This window comes from Adiantum capillus-veneris, unplaced genomic scaffold (assembly GCF_014529385.1).
Source record: "Adiantum capillus-veneris isolate H3 unplaced genomic scaffold, ASM1452938v2 Hic_scaffold_670, whole genome shotgun sequence".
In the NCBI taxonomy this organism is placed as follows: Eukaryota; Viridiplantae; Streptophyta; class Polypodiopsida; order Polypodiales; family Pteridaceae; genus Adiantum; species Adiantum capillus-veneris.
This window is the reverse complement of record NW_028221699.1, coordinates 45,272-51,152: the sequence shown is the minus strand read 5'-3', so window position 1 is coordinate 51,152 and position 5,881 is coordinate 45,272. Positions and strand designations below refer to the sequence as shown.

General features: G+C 44.4%; 1 pseudogene; it reads left to right on the top strand.

Annotated features, from left to right (window-relative positions):
• Positions 1–70: 70 nt before the first annotated feature.
• LOC147416652 (uncharacterized) lies at positions 71–846 on the top strand (annotated as a pseudogene).
• The last annotated feature ends 5,035 nt before the right edge of the window (positions 847–5,881 follow it).

Here is a 5,881-nt window from a genome sequence, read left to right as displayed (position 1 = left end):
GGGCGCTTAACGGTCGGAGGCCAGGACTCGAACAGCTGTCCAGCGCACCTGGAAACTTCGATCGCAGCAGGAGATGGAGCCTCGCAACGCGAGCAACACTCTCACCCCCTGCTGAAAGCAAGCATAGTGACGAATTTCCACGGTCGGAAAGCACCTCCATGAAAGCCCAGAAGCCCAATCACTCGACACATGGAGCCACGGAGGGCAGCGAGCTCTGGGTCGATGGCCTCTTGTGTGCTTACGAGTTTATCCGGGGGGAAAGCTTGATCACAGAGGTGGATGTTTTGAAGGATCCCTCGATGCGGAGCTCACTCTGAAGTCTACTGAAGATGTTCTTCTCCCAGAGTCAGCAATGCTCCAGCCCAAGGGCAAGCAACCTGACGATGGGATAGTTGTTCATCAGCAGAGTCCTCATTCAAGCTTCTTTATTGAAGAGCTAGACAAAAAGGATGTGCATGCAGAGCACAACCTCAACCCGCCTCCTTTTGTTGGGCCTAAACTTGAGGGAAGCCATTGGAAACCCATTGGGTGGACTCGACTTGGCGAGCTCATCCAGTCTGTGCAAATTGATGCCCAATGGGGATCTTCAGAGCACTTGTACATGAGTGATGAGTATGATGTTAGTGTCGCTGACTTGGCGGCCCCTTATTGGGAGCCTAAGCTGGTCCCACTTGGTGGTGTAATGTGCTTGCAGGTCACCCGTATGTGAAATCTTGGCTTGGTAATTCACAAAAATGGCTCCATCCTGCTGTCAGCGAGGCCCTTAAGGATGAGAGCAAACTCATCAGTGAAAGGATGAAGCATCTTTATTACGAGGTATGCATAGCTTAGTTGGAATGGTTTTACTTTTGCACATCTTCACCATTTCCAAATAATAGTGTTTAATGCACATAGCCCTCTTTGCGAGAAAAAGATGGCAGTCAGGTAGGCTTTGTTATCAATGACTTGAATGGGCAAGGCTAGTTGAAATAAATGCAGACTTTTACGGAGCATATATCTCTCAAGGGGAAAGTTCGTCAAAGCCCGTCTTGTGAAGGTTCTTAAGGTTTTAATGTTTAATTGCGTAGCACATCATGGTAGACTTTGTTATCTACTTGTGGCTCTCTTTGGTTTATGGAACTTGAGTATGTTGAACCAGCTTTTTAGGTAATCATCTATAGAGGACACTTTTAAGAGAAAGGATTCACCAAGGAAAATCTAAGCTGCTCAAGCGAATTGCCTTAGTACCGTGGAAACCTTGGTGGGTGGGTTTGTTATCAACTTTTGGCTCTCTTTGGTTCATGAGCTTGAGTAATAAGTTTCATGCTGGAACCAGCTTATTCAGATGGTTGTCTACTAGTGGACCATGTTAATAGGAAGGATCTAGTGAGTAATTATCTACGCTGTTTAAGGGAAATGACTCAATAAAGGAGAATTCTCGGATCAATTTATGGTGTGTGGAAAGTGTTGGGGTATAAAGCCCAATGTGGTCGCCCAGGTAAGTGGGCGGGCCGCCAGGTATGTACACATATTCTTTTGTAAAAAACTAAATAAACTCACTATGCTCTACACATTACAGTAGAGCGAGTTTACCATATCGTCGTGCTCTTCTTCTCGCATTCTCTCTCGCGTCGCACTTCCGCTCGTACTCCTTCAACTGGTATCAGAGCTCAGATCGAGGCTCGAGGCAGCACTGCAAGAGGCTAGAGTCACCAGCTCAGATTGGAGTGAAATTCGACAGGTGAAGACACGGCCACAAATCTCGTGGGAGCGCCCGAAGGCCTTGGTGCTGTCAGAATTTCATTCTGAGGTCATCTCGGCCACCGTTCGGCTTCGACAAAGGTCTGCGCAGGCCATTTTCGGCTACGTGGTCTCGACGGGTGCATATCCGACTCTGCAAATTTGGGGTTTTCGGCCTACGACTGCAGGTGCTGAGGATATCGACACTCCCAGAGTGTTGATTTGTGGCTGTCTACACATCGAAGGACGGCTCACAGTTCTTGGAGGCGTGTCACATACGACACGGGCGCATCTACACACAGACTATAGGCGACATCCACTAGTTCATCAGGTAGCTTGTGTTTGCTGCTTGATATTCCAGATTTCATCTTGACATTGCAGGTACTTCCACATGGGATGTATTGTCAGAGATGATGTATGTCTGTTGAGGGTTTGCTGGCTGTGAGTCGCGTAGCAAACAACCGCCGCAGCGGTTACAACATATAGTGGGAAATTTGTGGATGTATGACTTTGTGGGAAGTCTATGTACTGTCAGATTTACTGCAGCCTTTGTTGAGGGTCGAGTGAGGTTTTATTGAGCTGGGGGATTCTCGAATGTTGAGATCCTTTCGGTGATACAGGTCTTGGAGTGATCCCTCGAGCACCCTTAGATAGGCAGCTAGGATGTATTGACTGTGAGTTAGACAGTTGGGATTGCATCTTTGCTTTACTGCCGTTGAGGCATTGTCGCAGTCTATGCTTACAGGACATGACAGGACAATGAGAGACAGTACAGGTGCAGGACAGGTTTACCTGTAGCTTACAGTGTCAGAGAGACGGTGTTTTTTGAGTTGTTTTTTGGTCTGTTTTTAGTACACCAAAGCCATTTTACAAAGGAGACTCTGCCAAATTTTTTGCAGAATCTGAAGCTTTCTTGGTTCATTTGACAAGTTGATATTGGTTCAGAGGTCAGTTTACAGGGGAAACTCTACCGAATTTTTTCCCAGAAAAGTAAACTACTGTGAAGCGTAGCTATGGCTAGATCACAGGACACTGCTCTTTACAATATCAAGAAGCTGGATGGAACCAATTTCCCATTGTGGAAGAAGCAGATTTGGCACGTGTTGGTACAAAAGAAGCAGATAAAACCTATAAAGCTCAAGGGGATAAAACCAGAAGATATGGACGAAGATGAATGGAGCGAAATGGATGAATTGGCACTTTCTACCATTATGCTGACTTTGGCAGAAAGCGTTTACTTCAATGTAGCAGACGAGATGTCGGCTTATCAAGCATGGTTAAAGCTGAGTGATCTTTATGAGAAGCAGAGTGCAGCTTCACAGGTATACTGGCTTAAGAAGCTTGTTGACTTGAAGATGAAAGAAGGGACACCTATGTCCAATCATCTGAATGAATTCAACACAATCTATAGTCAGTTGTCAGCTCAAGGTGTCAAGTTTGATGAACCTGTTAGAGCTATGTTCCTGTTGATCACATTGCCGGAAAGTTGGGACACTTTTCGCACAGCTTTGAGTAATTCTGCACCTCTAGATGGTTTGAACATAGCAGGTGTAGAAGGAAGTCTGCTTACTGAAGAAACCAATAGAAAGACAATGGACAAAGGCAAAGGAACAGCCTTAGTTGTCAGGGGAAGGACCAAAGAAAAGTACAAAGGTGGAAAGAGGAATCAGTTTCGTAGCAAGTCCTGCAGTGCTAAAGGCAAGAGTGACATAGAATGCTACCATTGTGGCAAGAAGGGTCACATGAAAAGAGACCGCAGAGAATGGAAAGCAGAAAAAGGCAAAGAGAAAGCTGAAGACCATGGTGAGAAGAACAAGTCCTCAGTGAAGATTCAAGAAATAAATGTGACAAACATTGTTGCAGAGGATGACAGTCTAGTGTCAAGAGACATCTACTTCTTGAAGAATACAATGGACTCAACTCTTCTTACAGCATCTGATGGAAATGCACTGAGTGACTGGATTATAGACTCAGGGCATCACTTCATGTGTCTCCAAACAAGGAGTGGTTTACCTCTTATGTGACCACTAAAGATCATGTTCGGCTAGGCAATGGGCAGACATGTGAGATCTTAGGTGTTGGAGATGTTCAATTGAAGTTTCAGAATGGCTCTTCTTTCACGCTGAAGAATGTGAGACATGTTCCCGCAATTACAAAGAGCTTGATCAGCACAGGTTTACTTGATGATGTTGGCTACGTCACCACTTTTGGACAAAACATGTGGAAGATATCCAAGGGTTCTATGACAGTAGCACATGGAGTAAAGTCTGGAGGACTTTACATGATTTATGTATCAAATGTCTCTAAAAATGTAATCAATGTAACCGAGCAGCCGAACGTTTCTTTGTGGCATAGCCGGTTAGGACATATGTCCAAGAAGGGAATGGAAATCTTGTCTCGTTCTGGTTATTTGCCTGGCTTTTCATTTAATGATTTTGAATTCTGTGAACATTGTCTGTATGGTAAGCAAACACAGCAGCCACATAAGCATAGAAGCAGTAGAAGAGATACACAGTTGGCACTTGTTCATAGTGATTTGTGTGGACCTATGCCTAACCTATCTCTAGGGGGAGCTTCTTACTTTATGACATTTATAGATGATTACTCGAGGAAAGTATGGGTTTACTTTCTCAAGCACAAGGATGAAGCGTTTAGTGTTTTCAAAACGTTTGTGACACTTGTGGAGAATCAGAGTGGCAAGAAGCTTAAATGCTTACGCACTGACAATGGTGGAGAGTATGTTTCAAAGGCCTTTCAGGACTTTTGTGAGTCAAAAGGTATAAAACATGAACTTACTGCTCCTTACAATCCTCCTCAAAATGGTGTTGCTGAGAGGATGAATAGGACCATACAAGAGAAGGTCAGAAGTATGTTGTCTAATGCACAGCTGCCAAATGGGTTTTGGGCTGAAGCTGTATCAACAGCTGTTCATCTTGTAAATAGATCTCCTAGCAAGGTTTTGCAGAAGGATTCAGTGCCAGAGATGGTATGGTCAGGCAAAATGCCCTCATACAAGCATCTCAGAGTCTTTGGCTGTGAGGCATATACTCACGTTCCAAAGGAATTTAGGAACAAACTTGAGCCAAAGAGTAGAAAGTGCATCTTTCTAGGCTATGGTAATTCTGGTGAGATGGGGTACAGACTTTGGGATCCCGAATCCAGAAAGGTTGTCCGCAGCAATGATGTTCACTTTAATGAATCCAAATATCATTCTAAACCAGAGAGGGTTGAGGAGATTAGAAGAGTTGTCTTCCAAGAAGATGGACCTGCACGTGCAAGACAAAATGTCAGGGCTCAAGAGGAGCAAGGACAGGATAGAGTGGAACCACAGGTTGTGGCTGAGCCTGAGCCACCTATTGTGCGTAGATCTGGACGTGTCACGCGACCTCTTGATAGGTTTGTTCCATCTATGAACTATGTCATGTTGACTGATTGCAATGAGCCTTCATGTTACAAGGAAGCAGTGCAAATGAAGGACTCCGGGAATTGGCAATTGGCCATGCAGTCAGAGATGACAGCTCTGCATAAAAACAAGACATGGAAGCTAGTTAAATTACCACAGGGCAAAAAGGCTCTACCTTGTAAATGGGTTTACAGGTATAAGATCACCGCTCATGATAGTCAGCCAAAGTACAAAGCAAGGCTTGTTGCCAAGGGCTTTAAGCAAGAACAAGGCATTGACTTTTGATGAAGTCTTCTCTCCGGTGGTCAAGATGACTACATTGAGATGCTTTCTTGCATTGGTTGCCATATTAGATTTGGTGTTGCACCAAATGGATGTCAAGACAGCGTTCTTGCATGGTGATTTAGATGTGGAAATTTACATGCAGCAACCAGAAGGGTTTGTTGAGAAAGGCAAGGAAGATTGGGTATGCCAGTTGTTAAAGAGTCTTTATGGCTTAAAACAATCACCGAGGGCATGGTACCATAAATTCCACAAGTTTATGCTTTCTCAAGGCTACAAACGTAGTGAGTTCGATCACTGTCTATATACAAAGAAGGCTAAGGATGGCAGTTGGCTGATCCTTATTTTGTATGTGGATGACATGTTGATTGCTGGCAAGCACTTGGAAGAAATTTCAGCTTTGAAGTCAAAGATGGCAAAATCGTTTGACATGAAAGACATGGGTGAGGCAAGTCATATACTTGGTATGCGCATTGA